Genomic DNA, 23,663 nt, shown 5'->3' with positions numbered 1-23,663 from the left:
ATTTAGTAGACTTTCGATCGATTCTGAGAGTGTTCTTGGTTCTTCATAATGCTATCAAATTTTTGGACGGATTTGATTTTGGATTGTGGTCGAAACAATGATGCTTTACTTATTTTTATTAGATTTGGGATTTGGTCCGCTTTGGTTAGTGAGTTTTATTTGGAAATTGAATCAATGATGTTTGGGATTCTTTCGAGTTGGACATGATTTTCTTGGTAGTTAGATCTATAGAATGAAGCATGAATTCTGTGGTTTTGCACCTTGTGATGGGAATTCGAAGTGGTTTCTCTTAGTTTGAAAACGGCTATAGGTGTTGAATTCTTCTCCTTTAGATAGTAACAAGGTAGCAACATATTTCTGGTTGTTTCCTTTCAAGTGTTGATATATGCTAGGTGTTGAATTTCCATTTCTTATTGCTCTCTTTCATGGATGTATGTTTTTGTGGTCTTATTTTAAGGTTGGAATGTCTATAGGATAAATGGAACAGTTTTTTCACCTAACAGTCAACATCCTAGATTTTTCATTCCATTAAAGGAAAAGCTTTATAGTACATCGTAATTGAGAATTGAATCATGAATGCTTGAGAATTGATGGAGCGCCTCTATCGCTGTACCGTAGCTTGAGGGGCGATCGATGACTATTTGAACAAGTGAAGAAAATGATCATGAAATCGATTGAGCTAGTTGAGCTTCCACACTTGGCTATGATTTTGTAGCCAACTTAAGTAAGGGTTGAAAAAAAATTCAAAATTTCAGTATACCATATATACCATATCGAAATATACCGATTTAAAGTATATTAAAAATTTTGGTACGATATAACACTGTATTATAATTTTTAGTATCGATATCGATATAAAATTTATATTAAAATTTTTAGTATACCGTATAGATATCTAAATTTAATTATATATGATATGACATTTGTCTCATGTCGAATTTTGTTATACTGATTTTTTTTTAGTATACTTAAAAATTAGTTGTATACTAAAAATTTAATATAATATCAATATGGATTTTTGTTATATCAAATTTTTTAGATAAAATATACATTATAGAATTTAAATTTTGATCTACCTCATGGAACTACCCTTAAACTCAAGGCTAAGTTTGTGGTCACCTAGCTCCCATTTCATAACCAACTAAGCCACAATTTCAATTTCACGGCTGCTCAACCATGATTTTCAAAGAAAATAAAAAGATTCATTTTATGAGGAATAACATTTACCAAATCATTTGCATAGTATAAGAAATGGTTACTGCACATGGACAATGAAACCTTATGTGAGCCTATTGATGATCATCATAGCTAAGTTATGATCTTTGTAAACACTAATATGATTAATAAAGTAAAAAAATATAAAATCTAATAATTATAAAACGTCACAAAATAATTATTTTACAATTATAATTTGAAATCTTTATACAATAATTTTATGATAAGATTATAGGTCTCCCAAGCGTTAATTAAAAATTTTAATTAAAAATAATAATAATAAAGTAAGGTCTCATGAGCGTTAATAAATGAATTTATTTACTAAATTTTTTATGAATTTTCTAAGATTTTAAATGAACTTGTACGACATATTTTAAAGGGATAGAACTAATAACCATGAGGGAGGTCAAGGTTAATGCCCAATTAAATTAGGAGTTGATTAACTTTAATTACCCTAAGTCAATACTAAACAACCTAGGTATAAAACCTAGTGTTCACCGATTCTCCTCATAGCCTCCTGAAATCGCCGCCGCGTTACTATCTCTCCACCTCTGCTACTCCGATGAAGCTTCCACCCTGCGTATTGAGCTTCGGTCACGTGCCACAGATCACAACCAACTTCCGCAGAGGGTGACACGATCGGACGGGGATAGCAGTCAGTGCTGTAGCATTTCGTAAGGGTTCCATAGGAGGCACGAGGAAGGGAAAGGCAAGTTCATATCCCCGTGATAATGTGAGATCCGTGAGGTAAGGGAGAGGAATCTAGGAGATGTTGAAATGCTTACCTACGAGGTTCGATTGATTGAATGGTTTGCGAATTAATGTTTATGTGACGATCTTGCTTCGCCTTGTGGTTTTTCTTTGGTTTTCTGCATAGGATTTGGGGGTCGATGATTGGATTCGGTGTTTGGAAGGAGGTGATGTACTTGTCTTCTTTTCAATGTAGGGTATGTGTCGCAATTCATTTTCCCTTAAGGTTCCTGCCTCTTCTTGGGTTTCTTTCGGGTTCCGATTTGTTTTTGCTCATGGGAATACTGATGAACTTGGTGGATGGTGGATGTTTTGTAATTCTCTGTCTGTTTAGGTTCCTCGCAGTGTTCTTTTGGATCGCAATTGCAACATCGTAGGATTTGGAGTAAGGTTACGTGACCAGTTCATTAAGATGTGGATTCTGATTTACAAGTCGGGTTCTTCTCCTTGATAGCTTGAGATGATTTGCTTGCTTCTATTACTTCCGAATGTTTCAACTAGATGTTGGTGGTCTAAACCTTGGTGAATCACATTTTTGTTCCTTCTGTTGCTTTTGAAATGCTGGTTAGATTGGAATATGTGGACCCAATTTGATGTTGTTTTGAAGATGTTATTGGTTCCTTGTTGTTAACCTTGGAGTTGCAGGATTGATTTGGAAAGTGTGGGTTTATCTTAACGTTGTTTTGCTTCCTCGATTAGCTGTGGATCTTTCGTGGGTGCAACTTCGATGTTGTTTCTGTTTCATCAGTTTGTTGTGGATTGTGAGGATAGATTTAGTAGACTTTCGATCGATTCCGAGAATGTTCTTGGTTCTTCATAATGCTATCAAATTTTTGGACGGATTTGATTTTGGATCGTGGTCGAAACAATGATGCTCTACTTATTTTTATCAGATTTGGGATTTGGTCCGCTTTGGTTAGTGAGTTTTATTTGAAATTGAATCAATGATGTTTGGGATTCTTTCGAGTTGGACATGATTTTCTTGGTAGTTAGATCTATAGAATGAAGCATGAATTCTGTGGTTTTGCACCTTGTGATGGGAATTCGAAGTGGTTTCTCTTAGTTTGAAAACTGCTATAGGTGTTAAATTCTTCTCCTTTAGATAGTAACAAGGTAGCAACATATTTTTGGTTGTTTCCTTTCAAGTGTTGATATATGCTAGGTGTTGAATTTCCATTTCTTATTGCTCTCTTTCCTGGATGTATGTTTCTGTGGTGTTCTTTTAAGGTTGGAATATTGTTTATAGGATAAATGGAATGATTATGTATGATCAAATGTTTACAATATAATATGGATAGATTATGTTTTTTTTATGTGGCTAATTGGATGGGTATGAGCAAATGTGGTGACAGTATGGATTGGGTGCCCCGGGATGAGCATCGGGGAGGGCCCTTCCAAACATGACTGATACTGTAATTTATGACTGATACTGTAATTTATGTTAGCTTCGGCTATATTACTACATATTCTCTAGGAGGTACCCTCTAGAGTCATGAGACTGATTGACTGGCTCAAATAGTGGTTTCCGAATTTGTGACATATCTACCCTTATTAGCTATATAGACTCTTTTACATATCGTATTTCCATTTTTGTTTTGTAATTGAGTTTATGTTCTTTGCCTACTAGTTATTGCTCCTACTACTTTATGAATGCCATATTATTTATATCAAATTGTACTTGCTGGGTCCGTAGACTTATGATGCCTACGTTACAGGTAAGGACATCTCCCAGTATATGACGGAAGGCATGCGGACGGAGTAGACGAGGAGGCGAGATGGACGCATGACATTGTTTGGATGTCTTAGGAGTGCATAGCAGACTTATTTCCTTGTGAGATCTTCTTCATTTGTATAGGGAGATGCTCGGAGGGTTTATTGTTTCCTTCTGTTAATTTCGTACTTGAGATGCTTATTGGGGCAATTTCCCTAGGTCAAGTTTGGCCAATTTGACAGCTTGAGTTGAGTCAAGCTTGAGTCGGGATTTGAGTTTTGATGTTTGACAATATAAGGAGACTGCTGGAGCAATCATCCGGTTATGGAGATAATCAAAGGGTTGACTAGGTTGATGAGAATACAAGTCAAGTAGGTCAAGGTTGACAGGAGACTTGACTGGGAAAGTCCTAATTGGATGTTAGGTATTTGGAAAGTCCTAGTGAGGAGCTAGGCAGGAGAAAGTCCTGGTGAGGATGTCAGGCAATGGGAAAGTCCTGGTGAGGAGCTAGGCAGTTGGAAAGTCCAAGTGTGATCTTGGCAAAGGAGAAAGTCCTGTTGAGGAGCCAGACAATTGAAAAGTCCAAGTGTGATCTTGGCAAAGGAGAAAGTCCTGGTGAGGAGCCAAGCAAGTGGAAAGTCCAAGTGTGATCTTGGCAAAGGTTGTAAGTCTAAGCATGTGGTCTTGGCAAGGTAAGTCCTAGTGTGACTTGGGAAAGAGAACTCGATAACTAGGATGAGGCCGAAGGAAGCTCTTGAAGGCAAGGCGTGAAGGATGAGAAGATATCCGAGAGACGCAAGGCTGATGGAGGTGGCTAGAAAGCTAGTTCGAGGTTGGTCGAGTGTGGTGGTATAATTCGAAAACTAGTATGAGGCCGAATGAAGCTCCTGAAGGTAAGGCGCGAAGGATGGGAGATATCCGAGGGACGCAAGGCTGATGGAGGAGGCTAGAAGTCTAGTTCGAGGTTGGTCGAGTATGGCCAAATGCTAGGCATGGAGACCCAACAGGTCACAGTTGACCAGGAGTTGGGTTAGAGATTTTGGACTTGAGTTTGAGTCAAGTCCAGGCTAGTCAATTGATCGGGCGATCGATTGAACCAGGGTCCAATCGATCAGTCGATCGATTGGAGTGTGCTACGATTGTGGGAAGGCCTAGTCGATCGGTCAATCGATTGGGATGTGGAATATCGAGCACAGAGGCTTTCCCAATCGATCGGCGATCGATTGGGAGCTGCTAATCGATCGGTTGATCGATTGGGTAGCAAAAGCTCTCACGCGGACGCGAGAGCACGGAAAGGTGCTGAATCGATCGCCCGATCGATTCAGGCAGTCCCAATCGATCGGTCGATCGATTGGGAAGTGACCGTTGCACAGGATGCAGGTGATGGATGGCTACGATGGAGCGGTGCTGATGTGGCAATCGATTGGGGATCAATTCGATCGATTGGGAGCACTGTTTAAAGCTTGAGCGGAGCGTTTTCTTCGCCAGATCTTTTGCGATTTCTCCTGCGATTTTTCGGTGATCTTTAGCGAGCTTCTCCGTCTTTCACTGCCAGTTCTTGAAGGCTCTTGAGAGTGTTCTCTCAAGGTTCAAGAGGCAACAACAAGCAGCAAGTAAGCAAGAAGAAGAGTGTATTGTAGTTATATCTTGTATTTTCTTCTTGTGTGAGTTGTGTTGCTGTGTGCGGATCTGTACGAGGCTTCTCCGCCTCCAGCTGGGACCGAGAAGGAGTTGTTCATAGTGGAGGAGCGTGTCATGTGTGGATCCTTGGATTAGTCACCTCTTCTTGAGGTGGAGACCAAGTAAACCCTAGGTGTTAGCATTGTGAGTGTTTGTCTTCGAGTATTCTGCTGCACAACAACGAGACGAAGCAAACCGACGCAAGCACGACGAAACGCTATTCACCCCCCCTCTAGCGGGCACATCGGTTCCAACAATTGGTATCAGAGTGAGGTCGCTCGTCTATGGACTAAACGTCAAGAGAGCAAGAAGCTATAGGAAGAAAAAGATGGAGTCCGAAGGACCGCTCGGATGGGATATCCGGATTCCACCTCCATACGACAAAGAGGACTTCAATTTTTGGAGGAACCAATTGGAGACTTGGTTCCAAATGGATTGGAACCAATGGATGGTCTTGGAAGACCCATTTGAAGCTCCAACGGACAAAAAAGGGAAGCACCTCCGATCTCGACATTGGAGCGAGGAGCAACGGGAACAAGCGGAGGCGAATAAGGAGGTAACAAAAACCTTGTTAAATTTATTACCTTCTAATATCCTTTTGAGTGTAGGTGAATGCACAAGTGCATGTGATCTTTGGAAAAAGATCATTTCCTATCATGAAGACCCATCATAATTCCAAGGAGTAGAGGAGCCCAAGGAGGACTCATTGGTCCAAGAAGAGAAGGACCAATCCAATGTTGACATAAGATCAACATTCGAGGAGAAGAAGGAAGAAGAGGAGAAAGAAGAAGATGAGAGATCTTCTACATCTTCAAGAGAGAAAGAGGTGGAAGTATCCACATCCTCAAGAGTTGAAGAGGTGGAAGCACCCTCATCCTCAAAAGGAGAAGAAGAAGAAGATGATGCAACCTCCACAATTCAAGCTACATCAAATGGAGAATCAAGCATCATCCCTACAAGCAAAGGTATAGAAACTTCAATTGTAAAAGATAAAAACCATATCATTTGCTTTGAGTGTAGGGAACATGGGCACTACAAGAGCAAGTGTCCCAAGTTGGCCAAGAAGAAGAGCCAAGTAGCACTCAAGGGCAAGGAGAAGCCCAAAGAGACAATCCCCACAACAAAAAGGAGCAAGGAACACATTGTGTGTTTCTTGTGCAACCAAAATGGGCATTATCGAAGTCAATGTCCAAAGGGGAAGAACACAACTAGAGTCAAAGGAGGAAACACAAATCAAGGGGGAGCTTTTAAGAGCAAACCCTAGGTAAACTTTAATAGTGCAATTCCTCTTAGTCATGATTAAATGCATGTTAGAAATAATTCTTACCATCTTAATGCAAATTATCATGAAAGTAGGAAGCATGATAGCGTTAAGGGAAAATACATTCCTCCTCATGCTAGAACTATCACACCTAAGTTTAGGAAGGTAGATAGCAACTTAGGCAATAACTCTACGGATTATAGATATATGCCAAAATATAGAAATACTCATAAGGGTCAAGAAAAATCCAAATCTATGGATTTAATGATGGAGAACCAAGTCTTGAGATCAAGACTTGATAACTTAGAAAGGACCCTAGCAAGAATGGAAAGTATTCTTAGGGGTAAAAATGAGCATCACCTAGGAAAAGCTAGACAAGAGTCATCCAATGACTTAGAGGTTTGGGATATAAACCTAAAGTCTAGAAGGATGTGACTTCTTTTTATAGGGTTTCATATAGCTATGAGATCAACCCTAGGTGTAAAGGACAAGTCAAGGATACTAGGGAGAGAATCCCTAAAGGTTCTTTTGGCAAGACCATTGTGACTAAGACTTCTAAGAAGTCTAACAAAGTTACAAAGAAGGTTACAAGGGAGGTCATTGATAAAGCGAATCTGTCACATCCGCTAATCAAATTGTAAATGTATATTCCACCGAACCCCTTAATTAAACAATAATGTCGTAGTAACGAGCCCAGGATCGATCCGAGAAACCAACGGTAGAATGTAATTTAGGATTGTCTTTTATTCCTATTTTTTGGGGTTTTCGATATAAAAATGGACTTGGGGGTTTAAGCTTTAAATCTAAATCTAACAGAGGAAAAACACAGCAATTAAGAAATTAATCTAAAGCAAGAGTGAAACATAACTATGTGCCAATGAACAAATCATTACGCATTGTCACACTACGTTGTGATAAATCCATCAACACACATCAAACTAAGGATGAAATTACGAGACTCAAATAAATCTGATCTAAAGCAAGATGTAAACCTAATTTAGCACTTAAACACTAAACAATTAACCAAGCACAAATAAAACTTAAACTAAGCTTCAACAAGGAAGGAAATGCTAACTACTTGCATAAAAATATAACGAACATTAAAAGAAATCTGTCTAAGCTATAAAACAGTAAGAAAAAGAACTAAAATGAAATAAAATGGTAAACCAATCCATTCTCACAATCAATTCCACAAGTTTCACACTCAAGCCATCACACAAGAGTGCCAAAGTCGAAACCACCCAACTTTGGACCTTAATGGATCGTCTCAGCTGCGTATCAGCTCAAGGAAGGTTCAACAACACTGACGGACCACCCCCGACGAGCTGAAACAACCCTAAACCCAAGAAAATGCTGAAAATCTGGAAATCTTCCATCCTTGACCTCTGAATCTGGAATGGGAGCTACGGATTGCGAATTGTGGTCGGATGAAGCTCAACAACGCCGGAGGACCACCGCCTAGCGTTTCTGATGGGAATTGGAGCTCAGATTTGGAAGAACACCTCCAAATATGAGGTGAAAAGAGGTATCGAAGAAATGGAGATTGCGCCGGAGGGAACACCCAAATCGGTTCCAGAGAATCGGGATGAAGCTGCTGGGACGTCCTTCACCGAGGTTGAAGCTCGGGAGAATGATCAGAGAAGAGAAACGGGCCGAAATCCGGAAGAATCGCCGCGGGACGCGAACAGTGTGTGGAGGACTCGACGACGGCACTGTAGCTTCTATTTAAATCAGATCTGGATCTGATCGGACGGCTGAGATGATTCTGGGCTAAATCAACAGTGAAAAGTCATCCAAAATCTGATCCAAAGGTACTGATGTTGATCTAGGGTCTGGATCTACCCTACCGTAGGTCGGATCGATCAGATCATCACTGGATGGCCAAGATCCGCCCAGTCTTCAATGAACGGTCCAAAATGTTTCGGGCTGGATCAATGGCTAGATGAACTCAGGTCTGGATCAAAACTTCTGGATCTTCATCAATGGCTCATATCTACTCCCCATTAGGTTGGATCGGCCAGATCTTCAACGGATGGTCCAGATCTCTCCTATTCTTGATGAACGGCCCATAATGCTCCAAAGATTGATCTTCTTGTTTGAACTGTGATTCAAGCCCAATTTCGGTCCAAATAGATCCAAATTTAAGATCCTTTGATGCCTACAAAATAAGAATCAAATATTAGCATCAAATAACACAAAAATACAATAATTTACAATTAGGTCCAAAATAGATACAATGCACAAAATATGATGTAACCATAATTTAAACCTATAAAATCAACATCAAACCATGCATATATGAATCAAAATAATGCAATGAAATCATGGTTATCAGTCATCCCTAAAGTTGATCTAGTAAAGGTGACTAAGGCTCCAAAAAGGCCAAATAAAGCCACAAAGAAGGTTACAAGGAAGTTATCCCTAGGAGTGACCTAGTAGAAGTGACCAAGGTCTCTAAGAAGCTTAGAAAGGTTCTTAGGAAGGTATTTAGGGAAGTTATACCGAGTGAGTACCTAGAGTATCCAAGGAGCACCAATAGGTTTTGGGTTCCTAGGAGCATATTCACTACACCCTAGATGGGTTTAGAGAGTGTCAACTCCAATTTGAAGGGTAGTTAACCCAACCTTGTTAAAGTTGATACTTTGAGAGAATTTTCAAGGTTATTGTTAACCTTTGAAAATTAAAAGGATTGTAGGGTTACTCTTTGAAAGAGTTATATATGTGCCAAAATTTGAAGAGTTGAACTTAATCTAAATTGACACACTTAAGAAAAGTATAAGAAAAATTAAGTTAGAATTTTGATACTTTCTTAAGGAATTAAGAGAAAACTCATGCTTTAATCAAATGTGATTAAGCCTTGAAGAGCAAAAAAGTGTCAAGTTTTGAGGATTTGAAATTAGGTTAAAATTGGCACACTTAAAGGAAAACCATAAGAGATACTAAGTTAAGATTTTGGTGTTCTCTTAATGGGCTAAGGGATAATTTAAACTTTAATAAAATTAATTAGTCCTTGGAAGAGTAAGTTGTGCCAAACTTTGAGGAATCACATTTAATGTAAGTTGGTACACTTGAAAAAGGGTAAAAGAAATGTCAAGTTGGGTTTTGGCATTTCTTTAAGATATAGGCAATCTAGGATTAGAATTTAAAGGCTTAGCTAAAATTAAGGATACTTAGATAGATTATCTAGGTATATTTTATTTATGCTAAAATATCATGATTTATTGCCTATTATATGTCATAACATCATGTGTTGCATTCATTTTTATTATGAAAAACATAAAAAATATCATGTCATGTCATACATACATCATGTAGCTATAGCATGTTTTTCTTTTGAAAATTACTTATTTTGATGTATGCCATGGAACATCATCATTATGTTAATTTCCTTGTAATTAAGGACAAAAGACATTTATTAAGAATGGTAAATATCCCAACAAGTGGGATTATACCAAATGACATCTTAGGTGGATGATCATAAATTTCATAATGCCTAGATAAATATGCATGATCCCTTAGTTTAGGGCAAAACCAAATATACATTTCACAAAGAACCATAAGGTGACTTGTATGTGTTTTAGTACACATTAGATACAAGTGAGATGCTAGGATGGTGAACACAACTCAAGATGTTAATTTAGTGCATCTTGTTGAGTTTTAGTTTCATCAAAACACATAGTTATGTGTTTTCCAATCATTGAGAAAGCTAATGTACAAATCATGTGCATTGAGCCCAAAGAACATGGTTGGATATTGGTTTTAAAATTCATTTTAAAATACTTTTTGAAAACCTTGGTGAAAACTATCTTTTGATAGTAATCATCATTGAATAATTAGGCACAAACTTGGAAGAAAACACTAAAGTTTTTACATGTTCTCAAGTTTATATCCATCTTTGAAAATAGGAAGTATTTTCATAGAAAACTATTTTTCCTTGAAAAAGTATACCCTAAATAAAGTCTACATGAATTTTTATGATTTTTAAAATTTTGTAGAATTTTTGGGAAGTTTCTGAATTTCTCTGAAATTGAATTTCAGGAAATCAGAAACCCAATCGATCAGTTGATCGATTGGGATGGGTTCAATCGATCAGTCGATCGATTAGGAAGTCCATTCCCGCGAACAGAAGGTTAGTGAATCAATCAGTTGATTGATTGACCTAGATTGGATCGATCAGCCGATCGATTCAGAGGGAATTTCTGCGGGCAGAAGCTTGCGAAATCGATCCATGGATCGATTGAAGTGATTTCAATCGATTGAGTCCCAACTTCAATCGATTGGGAAGTCTGATTATGGCTGGAAAAGCCTGATTTCTGCACTTCAAGTCACTTCAAGTCCCAATAATCATTCCAAATCCTTTGGAATACATTTGTATACATTTAGGGGGAGTTTTCATGATGAAAGCAAGTATGGAGTTGTTAAGGTAAACTTAGGTGAAGTTTAGGTTGGAGTTTAGTTTCATTATTGAATTTTGAACCTCAAAACTTCAAGTTTTGATTTTCCTAACTGTTTAGGAACTCCAAGTCATTGTTGGTGCAATGACAGAAGTTTGACCATGTTTTTAGGAGGAGTTACTCCTTGAATGCATGAAAATTTACTTTCAAGGACCTTGGAAGGGGGTTAAATCTTCGTGATGGATAATACTCAGGGTCGAGTATTGGGGAACAATGGAAGATTGGTTATTTTCATTGCTAGGATGATAAATGCTCTTGGCTGAGCATTGTGGAGTAGGTTACTACTCAAGGGGGAGCATTGGGTTAATGAAGGGGATCAGACCTTCATTGGTAAAGTGAAAAATGCTCTTGGATGAGCATTGAGAAGAAGATTACTGCTCAAGGGGGAGCATTAAATACAATGAATGAGAGTATAATTGGGAAGTTGATGCATGCTCTAGGATGAGCATCTTGAAGTGAAGTAGAGCTAAAGGGGGAGCTCTAGCTTGCATGCTTCATTGTGGGGTTGTTAACAACATATGAGGTTGTAAACAACATAGAGTTAACTCTTATGGAGAAGAGTTTGGTTTCAGTTTTTGATGTGTGATAAAGGGGGAGAATGGAATGTTAAGTTAGGCCTTCATCCCAAGTAGAGAGAGTTTTCCCTCTAGGAAAGGGAGAGAATGAAGGAAACCTTCATTCATGCCTTGTCATGAAAGGGTTAAAGCTATGAGATTTAGCCTTGTGATAAAGAATAGGTTAAGGCTATGGGATTTAGCCTTGTGATAAAGAAGAGGTTAAGGCTATGAGATTTAGCCTTGGTATAAAGAAGAGATTAAGGCTATGAGATTTAGCCCTGTGATAAAGAAGATGTTAAGGCTATGAGATTTAGCCTTGGTATAAAGAAGAGATTAAGGCTATGGGATTTAGCCTTGTGATAAAGAAGAGGTTAAGGCTATAGGATTTAGCCTAACTTAGAGGTATTGTCAAACATCAAAAAGGGGGAGATTGTTGGGGTAATTTCCCTAGGTCAAATTTGACCGGTTTGACTAAGTTTGAGTTGAGTCAAGCTTGAGTCGGGATTTGAGTTTTGATGTTTGACAATATAAGGAGATTGCTGGAGCAATTGTCCGGTAATGGAGATGGTCAAAGGGTTGACCAGCTTGATGAGAATAAAAGTCAAGTAGGTCAAGGTTGACAGGAAACTTGAATGGGAAAGTCTTAACTGGATGTTAGGCATTTGAAAAGTCCTAGTGAGGAGCTAGGCAGGAGAAAGTTCTGGTGAGGATGCCAGGCAACGGGAAAGTCCTGGTGAGGAGCCAGGCAGTTGGAAAGTCCAAGTGTGATCTTGGCAAAGGAGAAAGTCCTGGTGAGGAGTCAGGCAATTGGAAAGTCCAAGTGTGATCTTGGCAAAGGTTGTAAATGTTGGATCGTAGACGTTCGATAGAGGGGGGGGTGAATATCGAATGTAAAAATTCGTTCGAGTATAGGCGCAGCGGAAATAAAAACAAATAATGCTAACACAAACCAATTTTACTTGGTTCGGAGCCTGTGTCGACTCCTACTCCAAGGTCCGCGATCGTTGACCGCTTTCGGTGGACAATCACTAGCAATTCAAATTTTATTACAAACTAAGTACAAAAAAAGCTAATGAAAAATGACAGCAATGCCGACAACGGAATGAATCGAAAAGAGAAACGTGTGTTGTCGGAGCTTCGTTAGCGTCGTAGGAGCGCAGAGCAGCAGAGCAAGCAGTAGAAGATCTCTTTTTTTTCAGTTGTTTTTGAAGCTCCCCTCTGACCCTCCTTTTATAGGATGCTTGGGACGCCTGGATCCCTTCCGGCGCCCTAGTGTGACGTAGCCCGCCCAACCAACGATAGAAATTGCCAGGGATAGAAATTGCCTCCCGGGCGCCTGGATCCCTTCCGGGCGCCCGTACCACTTATTCTCCAGAAGCTCCTTTATCTGCAAGAAAGAGTTAGTCCGAGGCAAACAATATGTATATCTTGCAAAATAAGATGTTAGCACAATTTATACTTTAATCAAAGAAGATTATGACTTAGATTCCGTCTTTCCGAGACTGGAATCTAGTCACGATCTCGACTTAGATATCCGAAATGGATCTAAGTCGGATCGACGCCTAATGTTCCCTTCCCGGGAACGCGTCTTTACAGTCACTCCCTTCCAGTGACTTACCTTTACTCTCCTGCCAGACGTCCGGTCAGCCCTTCGACCCGTCTGGACTTCTCGCCAAGCGTCCGGTCAGCCCGTCGACCTGCTTGGACTTCTTGCCAGCTATCTGGTCAGCCCGTCGACCTAGCTGGACTTCTCGCCAAGCGTCCGGTCAGCCCGTCGACCCGCTTGGACTTCCTGCCAGACATCCGGTCAGCCCGTCGACCTGTCTGGACTTCGTCTACACACTCGGTCAGAGTGTTAGATCACGACAAACCTAACTCAACCCGATTTGTCATTCATCAAAATCTGAGTTAGACCGTTAGTGCTAACCGCACCAACAATCTCCTCCTTTTTGATGGAATGACAACCTGATTAAGTTAGTAAAAATATACGAAAAAATTAAGCATTTTGTTCTAGCAAATTAAGCATTTTGTTCTAGCATGAGGTTTAAGTTAGTTTTAAATTTTATTTTGTTTTTCTAACTTAACCCCTATCCCTCCCCCTTTGGCATTCATCAAACAAGGATATATTTTAAACATTCAAAAATACAGAATACATAAAAAAAATATGTAGGAAACGATGCCAAGTTAACTTGGGGGAGTTTGAACTTTCGAAGATTTGTTTTTAAGGTAGCTAAAGCATGTAAAACAGTCTTTTGGAAAATAGCTAAGTTTTAAAAAAGTGGCTAAATATAAAGCATTTAAAGATTTATTTTTACAAAAGTTAATTTTCAAAAATGACTTTGCAAATTCATAGAGGATTTTCAAATCAAAAATTTGAAAAGCTAATTTTCTAATATAAGTATAAGTTTCAAATTTTAGGATCAAGGTGAATTTTCGAAATATGTTTCAATTTTGAAGTATTTTTCAAACATAAGTTTTGACAATCAAAATCTTAAGGCTAAGTTTTCAAAGTTAAATTTTCCAAACAACATTTTTCAAATTTCAAAACTGAGTTTTAAAAGATATTTACTTTTCAAAACTGATTGAAACTAAGTTTGAAAAAAAATCTGAGTTTATAAAATCTAATTGAAGAATTTAATAAAAGCTAGTTTTAAGAAAATATTTGAAAAATAAGATTTCAAAAACTAAGTTTGAAAAACTTTTCTTTTCAAGACTTACTAAGTTTGTAAAAATTTTAAATTTGAAACCAAAGACCAATTTGAATACTGAAAAAACATTAGAAAAAATATTATGTTTAAGGTGAAGAAAATAATTGTTGGTGTTAAGTGTTGATTTAATCCTCCCCCTACACCAGACATCTAAAGTAGTTATCTAACTAATTAGGTACTTACTGACTATCAGAAGATAGCAGCTTTTACTTGGTTAGTCAAGTTAAGTTCGTTGTAATCAGTTAGTGGTTGACTTAACTGAGTAACTTAGCTTGATCAATGTATGTTTTGTATTTAACGCCCAGACCTATGTCGATGCACTGATATAAGCATCTTAAGTCCAAACAATCGGCCTATACATCTCACCCCTTTCTATGTTTGTCAATCACAAGCAAGGTAATCCTAGGGTGTTGGTGAGATGCTCAAATACTAGTCCTGGGGGTACATGATTTCTAAGGGAATTTTTCTAGTCTAAGGCTAAAGTTATTTTGAAATTTTAAAAGTTGGAAGGTTTTAAGACAAATGAAAACAAATTTAACCTAGAATTTTAAAATAATTATTTTTATTTAAAAACAGTTTTGAATTTTGAAAAAGTCCTAGTCTATTAAGCACATTCCTAATTTTCTACGTAGATTGCTAAATTCACTTTCAGGGAGTGGTTTTGTGAATATGTCAGCTAAATTGGATTTGGACTCAATGTATTTGAGTTCAATGTCCCCTTTAGTAACATGATCCCTGATAAAGTGATGCATAATTTCAATATGTTTAGTTCTGGAATGATGCACTGGATTTTTTGTTAGGTTAATTGAGCTAATGTTATCAATTAAGACTTTGACATTTGTGAGATTCAAGTTGAAATCTTTTAGGGTGTGCATCATCCATAATAATTGTGCAACACACTCTCCTATTGCTATATATTCTGACTCAGTTGTAGATAGGGCAACACAATGTTGTTTTCTACTAAACCAGCTGACAAGTGATGGACCCAATAATTGACATCCGCCACTTGTACTTTTGCGGTCTAATTTGCATCCAGCATAATCTGAGTCAGAATACCCTATTAATTCAAAATTATTTGTCCTAGGATACCAAATACCTACATTTGTTGTTCCTTTAAGGTATCTAAAGATTCTTTTGGCTTGAGTCAAATAAGATTCTTTAGCACAGGTTTGGTATCTGGCACATATACTGACTGCAAACAAGATATCCGGTCGACTTGCAGTTAGGTATAGTAGGCTACCTATGACACTCCTATAATGTTTTAGGTCAACTGGTTTTCCATTGGGATCATCATCTAGGATTGTGTTTACTGCCATAGGTGTTTTTATTTTTTTGGTGTTTTTCATTCCAAATTTTTTAAGTAATTCCTTAGTATACTTTTGTTGATAAATGTAGTTACCTTCATTTGTCTGTTTGATTTGTAATAATAAAAAATAGGTTAATTTGCCTACCAAACTCATTTCAAACTCGTGTTCCATTAAGCTTGTAAATTCATCTAAGAATTCTGAATTTTTTGAACCAAAGATTATGTCATCTACATAAATTTGTGCTATAAAAATATCTTCTTTTATTAATTTGACAAATAATGTTGGGTCAATTTGTCCTTGGTTAAATCCTTTAGAGATTAGGTAAGACGTTAGTCTTTCATACCAAGCCCTAGGTGCTTGCTTAAGTCCATATAAGGCTTTCTTCAATTTATAGACATAATCAGGGTGTTCTAGACTCTCAAACCCAGGTGGTTGTCCTACGTAGACTTCTTCTTTTATTAGTCCATTTAGGAATGCTGACTTAACATCCATTTGGTATAGTCTAAACCCTTTGTGTGCTGCATAACTTAGTAACATCCTAATGGACTCTAGTCTAGCTACTGGGGCATATGTTTCATCATAGTCAAGTCCTTCCACTTGACTGAACCCCTTAGCAACTAGCTTGTCCTTATTTCTAGTAATTTCATCAGTTTCACTTAGTTTGTTTCTAAATACCCATTTTGTTTCTATTATTTTCTTATTCTTGGGTGGTGGTACCAGGTCCCAAACTTCATTACGCTCAAATTGAGCTAATTCTTCTTGCATAGCTATGACCCAGTCTGGGTCAAGTAGTGATTCAGCTATGGTTTTGGGTTCAATTTCTGAGATTAAGGATATTTGACTTAGATTTCTTAAGGAGGATCTAGTTTGAACCCTAAGATCTGGGTCACCAATTATTTGATCAGTTGGGTGATTTGGATTGACTCTTATTGTTCTAGGGGGTTGACTTTCCTGAGGTTGTTCTTCTTCTTCATGACTTAGGATTTGGTTGGTTCCTTCAGAATTATTGTTTTCTCGAATAAATTCACTTGATTGATGTTGTGTTTGTTCTAGGTTTTGTTTGGATTCTTCAAATTTCACATTAATGGTTTCTTCAATTCTTAAGGTAACCTTATTGTAAACCCTGTAGCCTCTACTATTTAGGGAGTATCCTAAGAAAATTCCATTTTCAACCTTGGAGGTGAATTTTCCTAAATGTTCTCTTATGTTTAAGATAAAAGTTGGGCACCCAAACACTCTAAAGTATTTTATATTAGGTTGTTTATTGTAATAAACTTCAAAAAATGTTTTGTTATGGGTTTTGTTTAGTGTTGTTCTATTTTGTACATAGCAAGCTGTACTAACAGCTTCTGCCCAAAAATATTTAGGTAATTTGTATTCATTTAACATCGTTCTAGAGGCCTCAAGCAATGTTCTATTTTTTCTTTCTACAATCCCATTTTGTTGGGGGGGGGGGGGGGTTTTAGGACACAAAAATTCGTAATGGTAGCCATTTTCAAGACAGAATTTGTTAAAGTTATGATTTTTAAATTCTCCCCCATTATCACTTCTAATTCTTTTAATTTTAAGGTCCTTTTCATTTTCAACTTGTTTACAAAAGTTTGTAAAAATTTCAAAAGTTTCATCCTTATTTTTTAAAAATTTTACCCAAGTGAATCTAGAATAGACATCTATTATAACTAGACAGTATAGACTTCCATTTATTGATTTGACTCCATGGGAGTCAAATAAGTCTAAATGTAACAGTTCTAAGATTGAGTTGGTTTGCGATTCATTAGTTGGTTTGTGGGTAGATTTTATTTGCTTACCTTGTTGACAAGCATTACATATGGTTGAGTCAAGGTTAGGTAATTTTGGTAGTCCTCTAACTAGTCCATTTAGTCTGCTTATATTTCTGAAGTTTGTATGTGACATTCTTCTATGCCATAACCATGTTTCTTCTTTTTGTGTTAAATAACACTTAATTGAAGAAGTGGTTAAGTTAATCGCATAGATGTTGTCTTTCCTAAACCCTTTTAGGCTTATGTTAGGGTTGTCTAGGTGTTTGATTAAGCATTCTGTAGATAAAAACCTAACCTTATACCTAGTATCACACAGTTGACTGATACTCAAAAGATTATACTTGAAATTTTCAACAAATAAAACATTTGTAATGATAAAGTCAATTTTTAGTTTGATGTTACCTATACCAAGTACCTTGAGTTTGCCGTTGTTCCCAAAGGCAACAGTTCCTAGGTTTTTGTAGGTGAGTTGAGTGAATTTTGTGTGATCTCCAGTCATATGTTTGGAGCAACCACTATCCAAAATCCACTTAGTTTCCTACAATAGGTAGGAATTGGGGTTAGTCTAACTATTGGACAAAAAAAAACTAAATTTTTAAATAAATTAAGTTTTAAAATAAGTTTTAAGTTAAAAAGTAAGTTTTAATTTTTAAATTAAATTTTTAAGTTAAAAAAAACTTTAAGTTTTAATTTTTTAATTTTTAAGTTTAAAAAATTTAAGTTTTAATTTTTAATATTTTAATTTAATTTTACTTTAATTTTAATTTAATTTTAAATTTAATTTTAATGTCCTTAGTCATCTCACCCGATCTATATTTTCAATCAAGAAATCCTATAATTTTGTGAGATGAATTAGACTCAGTTTTAGGGTTTGTTTTTAACTTGCGTTAGATTCAGGTTTAACTTTGGATTCAACAAATAGGCGTTCTCTGGATAAACTTCTGGGCTATGGTGAGTCACTCGAACATCATTAAAGTAACCATGCCTTCGAGGTTTTCCAAATAGTCCTATCCACTGGACTTAGTACAAAACCTTGGTCTAACTGGTTAGGATTCATAAAGGGTAGCTTCGGTCAGTTCCACTTAGCCAAATGCACTAGGTCGAAGTCATATCTTCCTAGACATGCATAGACTAAGCTTCCCTAATGTACTATCATCCAATATTTCACCAGTATCATTTTTCAAGTTAAACTTGAACTCTTTTTAACTAATCCTAATTACCCTGTCGGGTAGGTTGGTTAGGGTTACCCTGCCGGGTAGGTTAGTTTTGGAGGTGCCAGCTATTCTGGAGCCTCCCCCTGAATTAATGGTCATTTAATTTAATTTTGTTCTTGGTTTATGTCTATTTCTTTTGTAATTATATTTTACTTGGTGATAGTTTACATTTTGTTGAGTTTTTCTATGTTTAGATTTTAAATTTTTTGGTTTAGGTTTGTATTTTGGTCTTTGACTTGATTTGTTCGAGTTTATATAAATTATTTTTTCTTTAGGTATGTAGTATTGATTAAGTCCTACTTGCGTAATTAAACACGCTTTCGGAACCCAAGCTTGTTTTGTTGGTTTGTGTTGGGTTATTAATGACTTGAATGTTTTATTTGAGCTTGACTTATAGTCAAGTCCGGTTTTATTATAAATTGCTTTTTGATTATTTAATATTAAATCTAAATTTTTGGATCTTGTTGTGAATTTTTATAACATTTCTTTTAAATTATTAATTTCTAATTTTAGAGATGAATTCTCCTCCTCAAGTGTTAGATTTTGAGTTGGATTTGAATTTTTTATTTGTTCCTTGAGATTTTGATTTTCTTCAAAGAGCAACTCATTTTCTTTTTCTATTTTAACTAATTTATTGTTTAAGCAAGAAATAATTTAAAAAAATTTCCGGTTTAAGTTTAGGAATACCTCTTCGGAACCTTTGGAAATGAGTACGGACTCGTGGCTCGATTCTGATTCGGACCCGTCTTCCGAGTCTTCCTCCGATTCTTCTTCACGGGCCATCAGCGCGAGGTAACTCTTGTTCTTCTGTTCTTCGGCTTCCGATTCATCCGAGGAAGTGTCGTCCCACGTTGCTTTAAGGGCCTTCTTTTTGGGCGTCCTTGGTTTCTCGTTTTTCAATTTTGGACACTCGTTCTTGTAGTAGCCCTTTTTGTTGCATCCAAAGCATGTCACTCTCCTCGGGTCGGTTGGTGAATTGATCCTCTGTAGGTCCTTTTTGCTAAAGCTCCTTTTCCTCCTGGTGAACATTTTTTTTACCAAATTCATCAAGTGCTCTTCATCTTCAGAGTTCTGATCAGAGTCGTCTTCAGATTCAGACTTGTTCTTTATCTTCTCCTTGGAGGAACCTGCAAACAAAGCTACATCCTTCTCGGCCCCAACGTTAGTTTGTTCGTGTAGTTCTAATTCACAAAACAACTCGTCTAATTTCAGTTTAGATAAGTTTTTAGAAATTTTGTAGGCATCCACAATAGATGCCTACAAACTATTACGTGAAAACGCATTCAGTGCATACCTTATTAAGTCTCAGTTCTCCATTTGGTGGCCTATTGCGTGGAGCCCGTTGAGGATGTCCTTGATCCTCGCGTGCAGCTGACTTGAAGTTTCCCCTTCCTGCATTTTTATATTAAATATTTTATTTAAGAGTAAGTCCCTTTTTGTTACCTTAGCATCGCTGGTTCCTTCGTGCAACTCGATCAGTTTGTCCCACAGCTCTTTGGCGTTCTTATGTGGTTCGACCCGGTTTAGTTCTTCTCTAGTCAATCCGCACTGTAGGGTGTTGATTGCCTTATTCTCTGTTGATGCCTTCTTTTATAGGTCTAATGTCCAATCTTCTGGATCCAGTAGATTCCCGGAACTGTCTACTGGTATTTTGTAGGGTCTGGTGATGCTCATCCACTGGTCGAAGTCCGTCTTGAGATACACTTGTATTCGTTTCTTCCAGTACGGGAAATCGTCCCCGTTGAAAAGGGGCGGTCGTACTGTGCTGAAGCCTTCAAGTTGAGACATTTTAATCCCTGCACACAATCAAACAAATAGACAGGCAAATTCCCAAGACTTGGTCTTGGATTAGCAGTGCGGGAAGAAGTAAAAGATAATAAAGGAACTGAATTGGTGTTGCACCAAGTTAGATTTAATTGCAACGAGAAAACTTTCCAAAAAGATAATAGTATCAGTTTGGAATTAAACGTAAGACTGAAAGCGAAAGAAGAAAAAAAAGAGAAAAAAAATAAAAGAAAATTTCACCCCCTTGTCTGATTGGTGGTTGCGCCAAATCAGAGCGGTACCTGCTTTGATACCACTTGTTGGATCGTAGACGTTCGATAGAGGGGGGGGTGAATATCGAATGTAAAAATTCGTTCGAGTATAGACGCAGCGGAAATAAAAAAAAACAATGCTGACACAAACTAATTTTACTTGGTTCGGAGCCTGTGTCGACTCCTACTCCAAGGCCCGCGGTCGTTGACCGCTTTCGGTGGGCAATCACTAGCAATTTGAATTTTATTACAAACTAAGTACAGAAAAAGCTAATGAAAAATGACAGCAATACCAACAACGGAATGAATCGAAAAGAGAAATGTGTGTTGTCGGAGCTTCGTTAGCGTTGTAGGAGCGCAGAGCAGCAGAGCAAGCAGTAGAAGATCTCTTTTTTTCAGTTGTTTTTGAGCTCCGCCTGGATCCCTTCCGGGCGCCCTGGTGCGACGTAGCCCGCCCAACCAACGAGCTCCACGTGTCGATGCACGCCAGGGATAGAAATTGCCTCCTGGGCGCCCGGACCACTTTTTCTCCAGAAGCTCCTTTATTTGCAAGAAAGAGTTAGTCGGAGGCAAACAATATGTATATCCTGCAAAATAAGATGTTATCACAGTTTATACTTTAATCAAAGAAGATTATGACTTAGATTCCGTCTTTTCAAGACCGGAATCTAGTCACAATCTCGACTTAGATATCCGAAATGGATCTAAGCCGGATCGACGTCTAATATTCCCTTCCCGGGAATGCGTTCTCACAGTCACTCCCTTCCAGTGACTTACCTTTACACACCTGCCAGACGTCCGGTCAGCCCTTCGACCTGTCTGAACTTCTTGCCAGCTATCCAGTCAGTCCGTCGACCTAGCTGGACTTCTCGCCAAGCGTCAGGTCAGCCCGTCGACCCGCTTGGACTTCTTGCCAGCTATCCGGTCAGCCCGTCGACCTAGCTGGACTTCTCGCCAAGCATCCGATCAGCCTGTAGCGCCCGAAAATTCTCAAACTTGCATTAGAATTATTCCATGATTTTTCTGGAATTTTTAGATATTTTTCCGGAATTTTCCGAGTAGCGGAAGTAGCAAAAATAATTAGAAGAATAAAAAGGCTTAAGCGGGAATCGAACTCGGGACCTCTCGGGTCCGCTAAACCTTTAGTTAGCCTTAATAACCGGTGAACCCAGCAGGGCCGTGCTGAAAGAGAAGGGAAACATTTATATTTATATTTGAGTTGGGCCTAGTTACCCACTTAATATAAATTAAAAACTCAAGTAGGTTTTGGTTTATTTGTGGTTCGGCAGCCCTCTCCTCACAAAACCTCATGCCACTTTTCTCCAAGCCCTCACCGACGCCAACCTCTCTTCCTCCTCTTTCTCTCGGCGCACCAAGGCTAGGCCCCCAAAGACATCTTCCGGCAGCGGCTCCGACACCAGGACGCTCCCCTTCGCGAGAGGAACGTGTTGGCGCAAGCAAACTATCGAAAGGATCGTCTTCTCCGGAAACCTAGCGACTAGAACCGTAAGGAAACTAGCGTACGAGGTAAGAAACCCCTCACCTGCAGTATAATAGCTTCCGTATGAGTTTTTATGCTTTAGTTAGGATGTATGTAGATTTTTATTGATATCTAGGGTGTGTTTAACTCTCTTCGCAAATTAGGGATTTAGTTGAGCACCTCTAGATAGGCCGGGCACGTTTTCCCTCTTCAGATAGGAGGTTAGACGTTGTCGGGTGCCTAGAGGTGGTCTCCCTAATAGGGAGAAGAGTTAGAGCATCCTAGGTGTTCGATTAAAGGTCTAGCCTAGTAATAGACAGTTTAATTAACTTATTAAATGCACTAGAAACATTTAAAATAGCAAATTAGTTTTGTCTCAACTTATGTAGGACTACAGTCCAATGGGTGGGCTCCCACAGTAGCCTCTAGGTTCAGACAACCTAGTTCTAGGCTCAGATAACCTAGATTCAGCAAAATAAGTATATAGCATTCAGTATTTTACTTTCAGCAGTGGCACTGTACTGGATTAGATATCCACTGGGCTGTACTCCCATAGTCGTCCCTAGGTTTAGCTAACCTAGTAAACCCTACTAGATTCGGAACTTGCAATCCCGGGTTTAGATAGGGATGCGCGCACAGCAAGTCCCCTCAGCAGCATGTTTAGTATTTTCACTTATTATATGTATAGCTTTTCAAACTCACGATCAGTTATGTGAGTTCAGCTTAGTTTCAGTACCAGCTCAGTTAGTTTAGTACAGATCATGATCAGCGTAGTTCAGTTCCATGATTTGTATTCGGTTTCAGTTTTCATGCTCAGCTCTATTTTTGCAAGTATGATTGTCATGCTCAGTTTCTGTTCATATGAATAAATGTCATGTCATGCCATGATCAGCACGTACTTTCCAACAGCATGTTTTTAAAACATATCTGCATCGTATGCATGTTTTTGTGAGGTAGATGATTTTTTACTAAGCTTTTTAGCTTATAGATACTACTTTTTCTTATACTGCAGATAAAGGTAAAGGAAAAGTGGACCAGTAGCGTAGGCTGGAGGGCAATGCTATCAGGATGTGTGTGGGCAGGAGTCGGAACAAAGACCTTTGGGATCTAAACAGTTTTACTTCAGTATTAGCACTTAGCGTTTTCAGTTTTATTATTCAGTTTTTGATTTGTAAAGTGTCATGAAATAGTAAACCATGCACTATGTAGTATGCCAGGTTTAGAATATTAGTGAGTTTATATTAGTATGATTTGCATTGGTTTAGAGTTGTTGCAGGTGGTTTTGGCACGTCAAAGTGTCGAAATCAGCATATCTGATTTCGTAATCAGGAAATCAGACGCTGGATCAGTTTGCTGACCGATCTAGTAGTATGCCAGGCTTCTGGATCGGTCAGCCGACCGATCCAGACAGATACAGTATGCTACTGTATCCTCCTGGATCGGTCAGTCGACCGATCCAGCACGATACAGTAGCGTTCCAGGGGTTTCGGGTGCCTGGATCGGTTGGCC

General features: G+C 38.2%; 1 long non-coding RNA gene across 4 annotated transcripts; it reads left to right on the top strand.

Annotated features, from left to right (window-relative positions):
- Positions 1 to 1,475: 1,475 nt before the first annotated feature.
- On the top strand, positions 1,476 to 23,377 carry LOC121975927. 4 transcript variants are annotated; one of them, XR_006110487.1, is made up of 3 exons: positions 1,560 to 2,162; positions 3,681 to 3,796; positions 23,167 to 23,377. It is a non-coding gene; the product is annotated as an uncharacterized LOC121975927 (long non-coding RNA). The 4 variants fall into 4 exon arrangements; XR_006110485.1 differs by lacking the exons at positions 3,681 to 3,796; positions 23,167 to 23,377 and adding an exon at positions 2,300 to 2,596 and having other exon boundaries at positions 1,579 to 1,962; positions 2,093 to 2,162; XR_006110484.1 differs by lacking the exons at positions 3,681 to 3,796; positions 23,167 to 23,377 and adding an exon at positions 2,300 to 2,596 and having other exon boundaries at positions 1,476 to 2,162.
- Positions 23,378 to 23,663: the final 286 nt, after the last annotated feature.

The sequence above is a fragment of the Zingiber officinale genome, chromosome 4B (assembly GCF_018446385.1).
Source record: "Zingiber officinale cultivar Zhangliang chromosome 4B, Zo_v1.1, whole genome shotgun sequence".
NCBI classification, from domain to species: Eukaryota; Viridiplantae; Streptophyta; class Magnoliopsida; order Zingiberales; family Zingiberaceae; genus Zingiber; species Zingiber officinale.
This window is presented reverse-complemented; position numbering and strand designations above follow the sequence as displayed.